The sequence below is a fragment of the Lemur catta genome, chromosome 2, assembly GCF_020740605.2.
Source record: "Lemur catta isolate mLemCat1 chromosome 2, mLemCat1.pri, whole genome shotgun sequence".
Taxonomy (NCBI): Eukaryota; Metazoa; Chordata; class Mammalia; order Primates; family Lemuridae; genus Lemur; species Lemur catta.
Window position 1 is genome coordinate 12885119 of NC_059129.1, and position 15917 is coordinate 12901035.

Below are 15917 nucleotides of genomic sequence, written 5' to 3' on the forward strand. Positions count from 1 at the left end.
TCTCTTTTTGAAAAATTAAAAACATACACAAAGTACAATGAATACTATAACAAGCACCTGTCATCTGTCATACACAAGTGTCACCATTTTGTGCTATTTGCTTTCATTCTTTTTTAAACTTTAGGTTACCACATATTCACAGTAGGAGAATTAATAAAACAATACAAGGGGCATCTGTCTCTTCACCTTCTGTTGGGATTATCTCTTGGCTGCCACAGCTTCTCCGGCTGTGACTGCGTGGCCATCCACGGGCCACGGGCAGGCGTCCCCATGTTGGCTCTCGGCCTCAGTATATCCCACGCGTTCTTCCTCGGGGGAGACAACGGGTTGTAGAACCTGACTCTGACTCTGCTTTGCTGCAACCATCCTAGATCCACCTGTGTCAGTTCACTCCAAGCCTTTTGCTCTTGGAGTCTCCTTCCCCAGGGGCCAGGCTCTTGAGGGGGGCATTGGAAAGATAGTTCAAGTTACCTCTCCAATGGCCACTTGTGCCACAGGAAACCAATGGCAGACACACAGATTTCTCCACTGCCCTCCTCTTTCTCTGCCCCACTGTGTCTCTCCAGTTCACATAGATCTGGTCAAACAGGCACAGGGGAATGATCTGTAAATCTGCTCTTAAAGCCCATGTCCAGCCAGGTCATAGGATACCAGCCTCCCTTTCCTGAAGATACCCTCAATCTTTGCAAGTTGTTCTCTTTGATCTCCCCTCCCTTGCCTTAGGACTTGGATAGGGGGAAGCACCCACTGTTGTCTAAGAGAAGAGAGAAAAGCACAGCGCTCTTCTCTGGGCCAGCATGTCTCAATTTTTTTGGACTGTGACCCAGGAGAAAATAATTTTGTATCGCAATCTAGTTCATAAAAATACACAGATGTTTTCATATACATAACTAAAAAGTTTTAAGGAAAACATGTTGTTATATGTAATGCCCTCTGAGATTTTCTATTCTACTTAGATTTTTGTTTTTCTAAATGCTAGACATGACCCAGTAAATTGCCTTCATGGCCCACGATTATGACTTTGGGATGGGCCCCAGGCATCACTGTTAATGTGAAGTTTTCCAGATTCTATTGCTCAGCCAGAATGGAGACCCTAAGGCGATGCGGGATCCCCAGTTGTTTTGTGCTTTCTTTAAAATGTGGTGTCCTCTAAGCCAGAGATCCCCACCCTTTTTGGCAATAGGGACCATTTTCATGGAAGACAGTTTTTCCACAGACCGGAGAGGGATGGTTTCAGGATGATTCATGTGCATTACATTTATTGTGCACTTTATTTCTATTATTATTACATTATAATATGCCATGAAATGATTATACAACTCACCATAGGTTGGGGACCCCTGCTCTCGGCCCCATGTCCTCAGTTCTGGGCAACAAGACAAGGCTTGCTGAGGCTTGATTGCACGTCTGCTGTTTGTTCACTTGGCGGTCGTCTTCCCCACTGGAGTGAAAGCTACATGAGAACAAAGCCCTTGTCTGCCTGGCTCGCCCCCTAGGACAGTGCCTGGCACAAAGTGAGCACCACATAGGTGTTGATTGAATGAATGAGTGAATGAGTGAATGAATGAATGGAGTCGTGAGGTTTAAGTGAGTCAGCATACAGAAAGTGCCCGGTGCAGAGTAGGAGCTCACCGAATCGGCCGTCTTAGCGGTCCTTGGAAAGAAGCAGCCTGACCTATTACTGCATGGCTGGCCCAGCACAGGCCTCTCTTCCGTGCACAACTGCAGTTTTATTTCACTTCAGAACTGGAAGGCAGTCAGGGCTGTAATCAGTTTAAAGGTCGAGGAAAGTGCAGCGTGCCTATTTCTTTCTGTTGCTCGGTATTCTTTGGAGTTGATTTGCAGCTGGTTGGTTGGTTGATTGAGTGGGCTTGCCCGGAGCAGGGAGAGTGGACTGCATTTCAGGCCTTATCCAGCCAGCAGTGGAAGGAATGGAGGGGCCCGGGCAGCGTTCCCTTTTCCACCGCCTGCTCCTCGCTTCCCTTGCCACCTCCCCAAGGCTCCGAAACGAGCAGTGCTTTCCAAACGAGATGAGGTCTTCAGTAAATGCCCCAGTGTGAACCGATGGATAAATTCCCATTTATGCTGAGAGTGAAATGGCCCTTGGACAAAAGACTCAATTCTAAAGACTGTGCCCAGGTCTATGGTCAGTTAAGAAGGAAGTCAGTAGAGTGGTAACAAGTGAAGGACTTGATCTAATTAACGTCATTAAGCCTCAGTTTTCCCGTGTACAAAATGGGACTCATGATAGTACCCGCCTCATACAGCTGTTGTTAAAGGATTACAAGAGATAATCTTTAGAACGAGTCCTGGCACATAGTTCCCATAAGTGTTAGTTATTGTCATGATAGCGTTATTAAAATATCTGTGTGCTTTTCAACAATTTTGTGATCATTTCTTCCGATAGACTCTAAGCTCCAGGGGGTTCCATGTAAGGACCATGTTTGTCATATCCATCGTGATCCTGGCACAGAGCAGGTGATCTGTGCATATTTGGGAATGACGCTCTGGGCTTCATTTTACTGAGGAAGAAATAGAGGCCCAGGAAGATCCAGTGACTTACCCAAGGTCACCCAGCAGTGGAGGGCCTGGGTCCTGGGCCCAGGAGTCCCCTTTCTCTGCTCAGGGTTCTAACACATCCCCAAGGACAGACTCAGAGAGATAAGTCACTGTCTTGGATTCCACCATCAGACCCAAACTTCTCAGGAATCTTCTGGAACATGACGTATGGCTTGTCTGATGTCTTATCATCTGGCCTTCAGGGTTCTTGTTGTTTATGTTTTCACTGACTGAAGCCCCTAACTCAGGGCTGAATTATGAGAAGCAGGGTACAACCTGCTCCCCACCAAGTGAAGCAGAACTTGCTGTTCCTTTCAGGTGTCCCCAAGCTGAATCATTTTGTTAACCTCATGCACTAGAGTTACTTCCTATTTTAAACTTTATGAATCTGGGTAGTGCAGAGGTTTAGCAAATAAATCTCCCCAGCCAAGGTGACACAGTAATTAGACCTCAGAGACTCCAGGGAAGCGATTTGAAAATGGATGTTAAGCACATGCTCGTTCTCCTTGAGACTTGCAACAAAAAATAGTGGAGTGATTGCAAATGAAAATGGTTTTCCAACTTCATTAAAAACAACAGCAACTCATCTGTGTACAAAGCCAGCAGACAGACATATCTTTTTAAGGTGTTGCCATTTTATCCATATTGTGCTCTGGTATTTGCAGTATGAACAGATTTTGCCAAGTTCGTATCTTGGAGCAACCTTTGTGCAGACAGGAGGTCTGAGGGAGCGTAACATCAGCTGTTGGGGTGGAATCGTGGTCATATATAGCCCGTCTCCTGTTACACTGAGTCAGAGGCTGCCCGGCCCAAACAGTATTTTCTTCTAGGACAGAAATGGTATGAGGTTATCCTTGAGTCTCCATCCACTGGGACAGATGCAGAAATTATTTTAAAATGTGTGTGGTAAGAATTTCAGCCAACGTAATTCAACAGAAGATGCCTAAGTCATTTCTGAGATGTAGTAAAAAATTCTGTCTCGATTAATAGCATATTTTTAGCTTCATATAATCAGTAATTGTTTTCAAATGTGCTTTGGAATTGAATATCCGTATTTTATTTGGAAATCTAGTATGAGCAGGGAGAAAGAAACCATAGAAATTGTTCCCATAACATCAGATTAAATTTCATATATATATATATACACACACACACACACATGTGCTTATATATCATAACATCAGATAAATTCCTCATATATGTGTTTATCTATATTCTTTATATATGTACAAATAATCTTTAAATGACTTTACCTCTTCTTAATGTTTTGAAGAAAATGCAGGGGTTGGAGGGAAAGATTGATCCATCAGAGGAAATGGATTGTTTACTTTTTGTTTGCTCAACTATTTCCTGCTTCATTCCAAGAGTGGTTTGTAGTAGTTACAGAAACACAATATTTTTAGGTACATGTAGTAATTGAATTAAGGAAAAATAAAGATTAGGGAAAAAATAAAGCCACTGAGGGCAGTAAGCAAAATACTTACTCCAAGGCCTAAAATTTTAAAATATTTAATTGACAAATAAAAATTATATTCAAGGTATGTAATGTGATGATTTAATATACATACACATTGTATAATGATTACTATACTCAAATTAATTAACACATCCATCACCACCCATAGTTACCACTTATGTGTGTGTATGTGTGTGTGTTGGGGGCTAAGGACACTTAAAATCTGCTCTCTTATCAAATTTTAAGTAAACAATACAGTATTATTAACTATAGTCACCACATTCTACATTAGATCCCCAGGACTTATTCATCTTATAACTGAAACCTACTGTACCCTTTGACCAACACAGAAGTTTCTTAGAGACAAAGCAAAAATGGAAATGTAATCAGTTATATAATTCACAGTGTCTGTGAGAAAAGAAGACAAACCAGTTGTTCAGGAAGTACTGAGCCCTTCCCTAACGCATTACACAATGTGAATAATAGCCTCACAAATGTTGCTATAATAAATAGAAATATGACTCTGAGCTTCCTAGAAGCCACAACAATAAAGGAAATAGGATCATTAATGGTTTATTGTGTCCTCAAGATTTAAAAACGTTTCTTGGAAGCACACTTATTCCTGGAGCTGAGATTCGATTTTTCTCTCATAAAGAGGACACTGTGACACAGCGAACACCATCCTTTCCCTAAATATAATAACTGCTTGCTTAGAGCAATGTTTACTTCTAGAGGGAAAAGACGAAAGCCTGGGGCAGGGGATGGAAACCAGAGAAAGTTCTTTTCCCTGTTTTAAATTTAGATTGTAATGACATATCCTAACTATTAGGATTTCCCAGTGGTTTAAAGGATGTTCTTAAAATGAGCCCCTCATCTTGGCCTCACCACCTGCTTGTGACCTTAGGACGCACTAGAACTTAGTTCTTCCCTTCTTACCCTGTGTTACTGGGTGTGTCACTGGGAGCAGAGAAGGAGGTCTGTGACTCAGGAGTAGCTGTAATTTATCGAGCATATGCCATGTGCCAGGCGCTATACTGAGCACCTTATGTTTCCATGGATTCCTCACAGCTGCTTTCTCAGAGAGATGATATTGTCTCCACTGTACAGACGAGGAAACCGGGGCTGGGAGGATACATGACTTGCACAAGGCCACATAGCCAGTAGGGCCAGAGATCAGGGATTTGAACCCACATCTGCCAGATGCCAAGAAGCCAGGGCTGTCGCAGGCCACACTGTCCAATAACTCAAGTGCCCAGCAGGGCATGTTGGCCCAGTACAGAGCTCCCCAACAGGGTACCTAAGGGTCCCCAGGCTGGACAGCGGGCAGTGTCTGGCCATGCCTCCCACCCTGTACCCTGACACTGAAATGACCACAGGCCACTGGTGTAGGTTTGGGCGTAGGGGATGCTGAGTCCCCTGTCCAAAGGCTGCAGGATTTACGCCTGTGTTTTGGAGAGACACGTTCATCAGAGCAGGAAGCCAGGGTTAAGTGAATAAGGATGAAGATGTTCTTACCTCCCTCCTTCCAAATCCCCTGCCGGTCTACAGAAGAGGAGCAGAGAAGGGTTTTGCCACCAAAAAGGGGACCTGTGTGCAGGGAGTACTCTAGGCTGAGGCTTAGGAGGTGGGTTCTGACATTAGTTGAGGCCCTTTGTGACTAACAAACAGTCTATCATATACCTAAAAAGGTCAAATCTTCAGTGATCCATTGTCCAGAGACAACCACTGTTGAGCACGTCAGCCCATAGAGTTTTTCCATCTAGCAATATATAATATAAATATAGGCATATTTATACATGTGCAACCATATTATATCTACTGTAGTTTTAGATAGCGATCACCATATTATCATCCAAAAATGCTACATCAATTTATACTTAATGCCACCAACCCCCCATAGGACTTTTGATGGATGATATAACCTTTGTGCTACATTTTCCCTATTTACAAAATGAGTATTATTATCCCTCAGTAATACTTCTAAGTGAGGTCATTGTTTTGATAATACTTTGGCTCTTTAAGAAGAAGTATCTCTGTAAATCTAAGGTGTCATTTTCATTTTAATATTTTTCCCTCATATCTCCTCAAACATTAGTTCATTCTCCATTCTGACCTGCCAAAGAGATAAAAATTAGAGTAAAAGACATCTAGTGACTGCATGCCTTGGTATTAATTTCATCAATTCTATTTTTAAGACTCACCAGTGGTTGGGGATGTTTGGATGACATCACCTTTCACACATATCTTTTCATTTAAAATTTGCAAAAGTCTGCACAGCTGGGACATGCCTTCTGTTGAAATGCTTGAAGATCCCTACTGTTCTGCAGAGATTAAAAAATAAAATCAAAGATGATTTCCTTTCTTAATGGCTTGCCCGAAAAGTTCAAGATCCTATATTTAAGTTTATGCAGATGACCACTTCCAACCTAATTAGCTTCATTCTTTCCTCTGTTTACTGTTCTTCTTTGTAGCTATGCACATGCAGAATGCTTTTGTAGGGTATATAGATCTCCAAACCTCTAGCAGGCTCATGGCCAGATTGGACTAAGTTTCAAACATTTCTCAGTCGTGCAGCCCTGAGCAGGTGGCTTAACTTCTCTGTGACTCAGTTTGTATCGCAATAAAATGGCAATGCTAACATGGCAACCACCCCATAGAGTTTTTGTGAAGATAAAATGAACTGGAATAGTGCCTGGCTCATAATAAGTGATCCACAAGTAGTGCTTATTATTTTTAAGCAAAGTGTTCAACACATGGTTAATATATGTTGTTATTAAGAATATTGGCTTCGGGGTCCAACAGAGCTGGAGTCCTCCCTCTCACACCAGTGTGGGTGCGGGCAAACTGCCCATCCTCTCCAGCCTCTGCTTCATCCTCTGTTACATGGGGACAATTAGGACCTGTCACAGAGGGCTCCCGTGAGGATTAAATAAGACAGCCATGTATGGGATTAGACAGCTCGCTGGCACAAAGTGAATGGTCAGTAACTGGTAGCTGGTTTTAGTAACATTTTTAAAGCTGTCGGCAAAAATAAAGTTTTTATTCTAGGTCATTTACCTACAGCAGTGGTTCTCCATGCTAGCTGCAGATTAGAATCTCCTAGGGGAAATTTATAGGGCTGTATCAGGCTAGAGACCAGAGAGAGTGATTCCATGGGTTTATTCTTAGTAGAGAATGTGTTCTCACCACATCAGCAAAGCCCTAATACTATGGATTAGCTACAAGATCCCAGTAATAGCTTTGGATTCAAAAATCTTCCTTTGCGAGGCTCTTCTCACTAATGCAATTTCATTTGGATTAGAGTTCAGGGGATCTGAGTTCCTGCCCAAGTCTGCAATTTACCAGCTATATTGGCCTTGCTTTTTGCTTTAAAAAATGGAAGGAGAGAATCAGAAAAATCTCTGCAACAGTGAAACAGAATATCCCATAGGTGTTCGCTGTGGTATCTCCTGCCTCCAAGCCAGAGGCCTGCTCTTGGAAAACTCCAAACCTTGCCGCTGTCTTGGTGGTGGCTGTGGGGTTTGGGAGTTTGGTTTCAAGATTGAAGGCCAAAACAATAGATGATGAGCATTCTGCTAACTACTGGGCTTTTGTTGGGGAGAGTGCAGTGGGATTGTCGGAGGCCAGAGAGTAACTCTGGAAGTTTTGAGGTTGAAGGCGAGTGCAGGGAAGTATGAATTGGGTATTTGGTGATGTAGGGGTGTTTTGGGGGAAAAGGGTAGGAATGTTTAAAGGAGATTTTTGTGAAGTTTGATCATATATGTTGGAATGAGGGCTTTTCCTATCACCATGTTTGGATCTGTCACAACCAGGGGTGACCCCGAATGAAAGCTGGAGCTAATAGGGAGGGCAGTGGCAAGTCGCGCCTGCCCTGTCCTGTCGTGTCTCAGCCTGCTGGACAGCATTGCACCTACCTAAACCTCGGCTGTCTGCAAAGATCCTTGATCTTCATAATAGCTCCAATTAAGTGTCTATTACATGACAGTCCCTTTAGGTATGCTACTTCTAATCTTCACAGCAAACTGAATGAGTAGAAATTATTATTGTCCCCATCTTTTAGGACAGGGAGCTACATCTCAGAGGTTAAATCATTCACCTATGATCCCACAGCTGGGGACGTTTAGAACTTCCCACAACATCACACTGCTTTGCTGTCCTCACAACCTTTCTTTCAGTCAGACCATGGACAGACAGACTGAAGGAGAGGTCTGGAATCCATGACCTCTAAAAAGGCAGCAGGAGTTCAGTACAGAAATGACGGCCGCATGTGGAAAGGAACGAAGGACTGATACCCGCTACGACGTGGCTGAGCCTGGAAAACGTCATGCTAAGTGAAAGAAGCCAGGCACGAAAGGCCACTAATTATATGATTCCATTTATAGGAAATGAAACAGGCAACTCCACGGAGAGAGAAAGTGGATTAGTAGTTGCCTTAGGCCTGGGGGGCTGGGGGAATAAGGGGTGTTAGCTAAAGGGTACAGGGTTTCTTTGGAGGGTGATGAAAAATTGTAAAATTCATAGCTGATGGTTGCACAGCTCTGTGACTATACTAAAAGCTAGTTAATTGTATACTGTCAATGTCTGAATTGTATGGCATATGAATGATTTAATAAGAATGAAGGCCCAGACCCCAGGGAGCCGTAGCTGGCTCCCTTGCCTCCGTCAGCCTCTGCTAATGTCACCTTCCCAGTGAGTCTTCCCTGACCCCATCTAACATGTTGTCTGTGGGGTCATTAAAAAGAACTGAGCACTGCCAAATTTGTATCATGGCATGCTACTTCCGATGGCGATAGATCAAGAACTGGGTGTTGGTGCCACCTCTCCTTCACAGCCTGGGGGAAATTAGCATGTCACAGTTGCCCGTCAGCATGGCTGTGACGAAGGATCTGGGATGAAGCCAGCTCCAGGGTGGCTGGGTGCCACAGTTCCTGTACCTGCTACCTGGGGCTACGTACGGAGCATCTGTTAGGTTTAGGTTGTAGAATTAACAGTGTTATTTCCTTTGCACATTATCTCTGACTATGTGATATATTTAACTTAGTCACTGATTCATAATCTTTAAGCCAGGTGCAGTGGCACAGGCCTGTAGTCAGTCCCAGCTACTTGGGAGGCTGAGACAGGAGGATTGCTTGAGCCCAGGACTTGGAGTCTAGCCTGGGTGACAGAGCGAGACCGTGTCCCTAAAAATAAATAAGTAAACAAATAAGAATTTTTTCAAAATAATTTTTAAGTGTTTAATTCTTTTGTGTCACCCGGGATTTAAATGATTTGCTTGTGGTCTGTGTGACTGCACTAGGATGTAAGTTCTCTGACAGTAGGGCCTTTTTCTTCCTTCCTGTTTTGTTTGCTGCTCTGTCCTCAGCATTTAGAACAGCGTCTGACATATGCTAAACATTCAAGAAATAGTTTTTGGTTGAATGAATGGATGTGTGTTACATAACCTCCTTCCCAAATCATCCACCTATAAATGGACAAGGACAAAAAGTCTACTAGAATATAACCCCAAAACGCTAATGGCGACTATCTCTAAATGGTAGTAAGGCAGGAGATTGATGGAGTAAATGATGCCCTTTTTCTAGGATAGAAACACAGGTGATAATTTTTTTTTTGATTATCCATATTTTCTAGAATAATAACAAGGAATGTTCATATTTACTGTGTCCTTACTATGAAGCAAGCATTTTCCAAAGCAATTCGCTAGTAGTAGCTCAATTAATCTTCACAATGGCCCTTTGAAGCAGGTACTACCATGGTCTCCATTTTATAGATGAAGAAACTGAGGCACAGAGAGGTTGAACAATGTATCCAGGGCCACGCAGCAAGGAAGTAGCAGAGCTGAGCAGCTTCACTCCAGATTTCTCCCTCTCCCCCACCTCATTATGCTACAATGCATGGGTGTTATTTATGGAGTTAAAATGCTCGAGAGAAATCTGTTGGTGTTTGGTTTCATACAAAGTCCACCAGGACCTCTGATTGCACTGCCAAGGGCATAAAGCACGTGCTCCTTTATGCCTGTTAGCCTGGCTTAAAGGGTAATGACGCCGCCTGCCAAATTGTCCCTCCTTCCCTCTGTGAGCGCCAGTCCAACGCTGTTGACGCATGGTATTCACCCTTCGGATCTAAATTTAGGATCTGAACAGCTAAAGTGTCTTGCCAGTTTTCAGATTCAACTCTCATTAGTCTGGGATGTGGAAAATTTTAAAGGCGTAGGGCTGTGGAGGCCAGATGTTAAGTAGCTCAGACCAATTCCTTTTAGAGTAATTTAAAATCTGCCCCCTTATCAAAGTAATACATTCTCCTTATGAAAAACACAGAGAAGTAGCAAGAGATTTTAAAAAGTTACCCATCTCACTGCCACTGGTAATGCTTTGGTGTGTAGGAAAACTTTTTTAAAAAGTGCCTTATTTTGCCCCATCCAAGTAGGAGGGAGATGGTGGAGACGAAGGCATCTTTTCCACGTGCTCTGTTGTTGCCATGTGCATTGGAATGGTTCTCATTTGCTTTTTGTGGCATCTAGAGACTTGTCATTTAAGAGATTTCAAAGTGACATTTGAAGCTGTCCAAGATGAGCAGCCAATAACGGTAGAAAGAGTCCTGGGCTTGGGGTCCTAAGACCTGCATTTCTGGCTGGAAGCTTCCTGTGTGACCTTGAGCAAAGCACTTCCCCTCGTGATCATTCATCTTTTAACTGTAAAATGGAATTAACACCCCACCCCCCAAAAAAGCCCAACTGAGAGACACAAGTACCACGCAAGTTTTAAAATTGGGAAATGTGAGTCCTCCTTACTTTGGTCCTTTTATTTCAAGATTGTTTTGGCTCCTCTGGGTCCCTCGGGTTTCCAGGTGTCTCTTTCTTGTCAGTTGAAAATGCATTTCTACCTTTAATTTTACATCCGTGAGATCGTACTGCATAGCAATTATTTTCATGTGTCCCTGGTTTTTTTCACCTAACTGTATTTTATAAAGTCTCTCCTTTCATGGTAAACTTCTTTTACATATAATTGGCTACATAATTTGGTTGTTTTCCTATTGGACACTTCTTGCTAAATTTGCCATTATAAACATTGCTGCTATGGCTGGCTTCATTTCTAAATCTTTGTATGTACTTCAGATGACTATCAGAGCATAAATGCCCTAGAAATGGCTTTAAGAGAGTTGAATTTCATTTTCATAGCTATTGAAGATATTTTTACATATTGAAAACACTAATCTTTTCATTCAAACTTTGATGAGATTTCCCTAAAAGCAGCAAAACAGGCAGACAAAAGAGGAGTTGAACCTCACATTTGCATCTTAGAAAGGTCACTAACCTTTCTGAACCTCAGTTTTCTCATCTGAAAAATGGGGATGATACTGTCGTAGAGTTGTTTTGAAGATTAAATGGCATAGCACGAAATCTGGAATATTATAGGAACTCAATAAATAGTACTACTACTACTAATTATTATTTTAATCATTATTGTTGTTATTGTTGCTAGATACAGTAAAAGTTGCAACAGGCAGCAAAAATGGAGCTATATACCTATGACAAGATAGTGGCATTGCCTTCGGTATCTCCGATCAGCCTGGGAATTGCAATCATAACGAACAGACATCAAATAGTTTTTCACATCAGCCAAAGAGAAGTATTTTGATATCATGGCATTGTATAGATGTCTTCATTCCTAAATCCTTTGTATATATTTAAGATTAGTTTCTAAGGATCATTTCCTAGCAATGACTTTGAGAGCATTTAACTCTGTGTAGTTACTGAAGATATTTTTAACCTCTTAAAAACATTTATCTTTTAATTCAAACATACCTTAGGTTGCCAGTTTGTTACAAAGGATATAACTTAGGAACAGCCAATGGGACAGCTGCATGAGATAAGGTGTGTGTGAAGGGGTGTGGGGCTTCCATGCCCGCCCTGGGCTTGCCACCCTCTCAGCACCTGCATGTCAGCAACCAGGAAGCTCTCTGAACCCATCCCTTTGGGTTGTTACGGAGACCTCATTATGTAGGCATGGCTGATTCAATCATTGGCCAATGGTGATCAACTCAACCTTCAGCCCCGCCCCAGAGTGTGGGCCTGAAAGCAGCAACCTTTTGATCACGTGGCTGGTTCCCCTAGCAACCAGCCCTCATCCGGAGACTATCTGGGAGCCCCCGTCACCAGTCATCTCATTAGCATACAAAAAGACACCTATCTCTTCAGAGATTCCAAGAGTTTTAGGAGCTAAGGGCCAGGAAACCAGAATGAAGACCAGAATACATATTTCCTATTATATCACGATATCACACACCTGTTGTGTACCAGGCACTCTTCTGGTGGATTTTTATATGTGATCTCAGTAGTTAGTGTATTTAAATATCAAGATTCCAGTACCCTATGTAATAAGATCCACGAGGAACCCAATTTTATAGGTGATGCCAACCCTGCCCTTCTGATACTAAAGTTCCCACTAAGCTGGAGCACACTTTACATTGCTGGAAAGGTGCATGTGCTTTTGACAGCCTGGAGGCTGAGAGAGGGCTTGGGGCGTTCACAGGAAGCTAGAGTAGGGTTTTGCTCATCAGTTCAACAAAGCCTAATCGAGCACCTGCTCTGGGCAAGGGACCAGGCCTAGCCAGGTGCTGGGGATGCAATGGAAAACACTAAGCCGACACCTTGCTCTAGCGGAAACTCCAAGTCTAGTGGGGAAGGCAGCTGCTATTCAAGCAATCACATGGATACTTGATTACAAACTGTGAAGAGTGCTTTGAAGAAGTTCAGGGTGCTAGGAGAGACTTTGGGTGGGGGATTTGAATAGGTTCCTCTAGGCTGAGACCCGAAGTGTGCTAGGAATTAACTAGATGTGAGAGGCAGAGAGGACTTTCCAGGCTGAGGGAATGACCGTGGGTCTCAAAGAAGGCCCTTGTAACGGAGCACGACGAGTGTGCAGAGGCCTCAGGGCCTTGTTAAGGCCTTTGGAGTTGATCCCAATGTTAGCCGGGGGACCCGCATCAGAAGGGCTTTACGGAAAGATGAGTATGATGCCGGTGGGGGAATGGATTGGATGACCTGGTGGTAGTGAGAATGGACGGAAGTGGATAGATTTAGGAGGCATTGATGGGGTAAAAATGACAAAGGTGAGATGAGTGATCCTTTCTAAAAAGGTAGTTTTGTTTGGAGATAAATGTTTCTCACCACAGTAAGTGGTTGAAAATGTTCACATTTTCTTTTCACCGTATCAGGGGCTTCCTATTAGAAAGAACTCTGTGGTTGAAACCCTTGGAATGTGAATTCCCCTCTGCTTCTCTTAGCATTTGGAGTTTCTTGACTTGAGCCCTGTCTGCCCCCGGGGTTCTGAGTCAACCATCAGGATGAGCAAATATTGCTTCAGAATCCCTAAGTACAGATTGAAATCATTTCTCGATTATTTATTACCTTGTTACACTTGTAGAGGAGCTGTTTAAAAATAAACTGGAGGATTTGTTTCCATTTCTCTTAAAGGCAACATTTAATATACAGAGCTTCTGCCAGTCTGAACTGGATGAGAACTGTTTATACCCTAAAGTCATTGAAAATGCCTGGGATGTTTCTAAAGGTTCTGTTTTGGCAGCGGCAGCTGAGAATTCAGAGATAAATAAAAAAAGTCATAAGACACGGCTGATGGGGTTCGTCTGTGTTCGTTCACACCCATGACTCACTCACTAGGCTTTTGAAGACACAGAATTTCGGAAGGACAACCAGATGGTGGCTGTTTAAACTGCGGTACCGAAACTCCAATCTTGAGGCAATTCAGCTTAATTGCGAAATGGAGAGACGCTTGTAAATTTGAGTTGTAGAAAGAAAATACTAACAGATATATAGAAACATATATGAATAACACATAAATGAAAGCTTACCCAATGATTTAAAGAAATTGTTTAAATATTTGTTTTAAAATTCTCTATTTTCCAGTTTTTCTACAGTAACTGCATCACTTGGGTAATTAAGAAATAATTTTAGTGAACATTCACCATGTGCCTGGGCAATGTGTACCATCTTGTTTCATCTTTACATTCTACCGAAAGCGGGGTCTTACTTACCATGCCCATTTTGTGGATGAGAGAGTTGAGGCTTCCATGAGGTTGAGAGACTGATTCAGGTCACACAGTTGGTAAATGGTGGTAGGATTCAAAGCCAGATCTCTCTTCTTCCATGAGTTGTGCTCTTAGCAACTAAGCTATGCTTGGATGGCCCCGTGGCTGGCTTTGCTTTGGTGGCTTCCCTTCCCTTTGTCAGGCTGTCAGTTTTCACCTATAAAAACAAGGCTTTTTATTAAATGTCTCCCTTTCCAGGAATCGAGATCCTTTCCAGGGTCAAAACTCGATAATCCCACAATCCTGTCTCAATATAACCAATGTTGCCACTTCCAGCACAAAGTGTCCCCATTTAAAATACTGCCTTCAAGGACACTTTGCTCGGAGTTAACTTTAGTAACACTGTTTAGAAGTCAACAGAAAGCCACAATTATTGCACATTCAAGACTGTCAGATTCTCCCTGAGTGCCTTGTGCCTTCCAAGTTGGCTCAACTTTCCTAAAAATAATGCAGTACAACATCTGGCACTGTCAAGAAATAGAGGTAAATTTACCAGACTCTTGACATTTACCCCTGAATGTCAACATTTATTTCTTTGTAGAAAGAAATCTTCTTCAATTTGTCCTTCCAGTGGGGAGTGATGGGGTGATGGAGGGTGAAGGGGGCAAAAGAAAAATTTTTTCCTATTTTTTTCTATATTATTCAAATTTTCTATAATGTATTGCTTTTTATGATGGAAAAATAAAATCTTGGTACTATATATTGTACACTCCCCTGCCTTCCTAATTTTAGGGCCCAATTCTTACTCAAAAGGGTGTGACATGATGATTAAGACCAAAACATGGGTTTTTGGATTCAAATGGACCAGGGTTAGAATCTTGGCATGGCCATCTACCTAGCTCTGTGACCTTGGGCAAGTTGTTTAGCATCTCTGAGACTCAATTTTCCAGTGAATAAAATGGAAATGATGAGAGGATCTACCTCCCAGGGTGGTTGGAAGGATTACATGAGATGATTCATGTGTGTAAAGCCCTGAGCATCTTGTCCAGAATCCAGTTGATGCAAATTTCCTGATTAACTCTGTGGTATTTTAATATTCTGTGGTAAGTGGTACCCTCAGGGACTGCTTAGGTAACTGCTTTGGGATTGTCTTGCCCTGGAGCTGAATGAAAAGGCCTTAAGGTTTTTGTGCTCATTCCCTTCCTCCCCATTTTTCCTATTTTATTTTTTGTGATTTTCTGTGATTGAGGTAAAGCTTACACATAGGAGGGTACACTGGTGGTAGCATACAGCTCAGTGAACCTCTGTATATGTATACACCACATAAGCACCATGTGCATCGAGATAAAGAACGTGTCCAGCACCCCAGCAGACTCCCTCATGCCCAGTCAGTATCTGCCTTCCCCCAAGTAAACTTTGTTCTGCCTTCCTTTCACTACAGAATAGTTTTGCTTATTCTCTGTCTTCACATAACTGGAAAATACAGCATGAACTACTTTGTATCTGGCTTCTTTTGCTGAACATCATGTCTGGGAGATTCACCTAAATTGTTGAGGGTGGTGCTAGTTCACCCTTTTCATTGCTGTATAGTATTCCTTTGTATGAATATGATTTCAATTTGTATATCCATTCACTTATTGATGGATACTTGGGTTGTATCCAGTTTTTGGCTATCATGAAAAATGCTACTTTGAACACTCTTGGATATGTTTTTTGGTGGACATCAATACTCACTTCAGTTGCAGATTTCCAATTGCTGGGTCATAGGGTATACATATATTTAATTCTAGCAGATATTTCCAAGTCATTTCCAAAGTGGCTGCACAGTTTACATTCCCATCAGTGAGGCATGAGCATG

General features: G+C 42.4%; 1 protein-coding gene across 2 annotated transcripts in view; it reads left to right on the forward strand.

Annotated features, from left to right (window-relative positions):
- The window catches only part of IQCK (IQ motif containing K), a 103939-nt gene that overhangs the window by 79418 nt on the left and 8604 nt on the right, over positions 1 to 15917 (forward strand). The window lies entirely within an intron of this gene.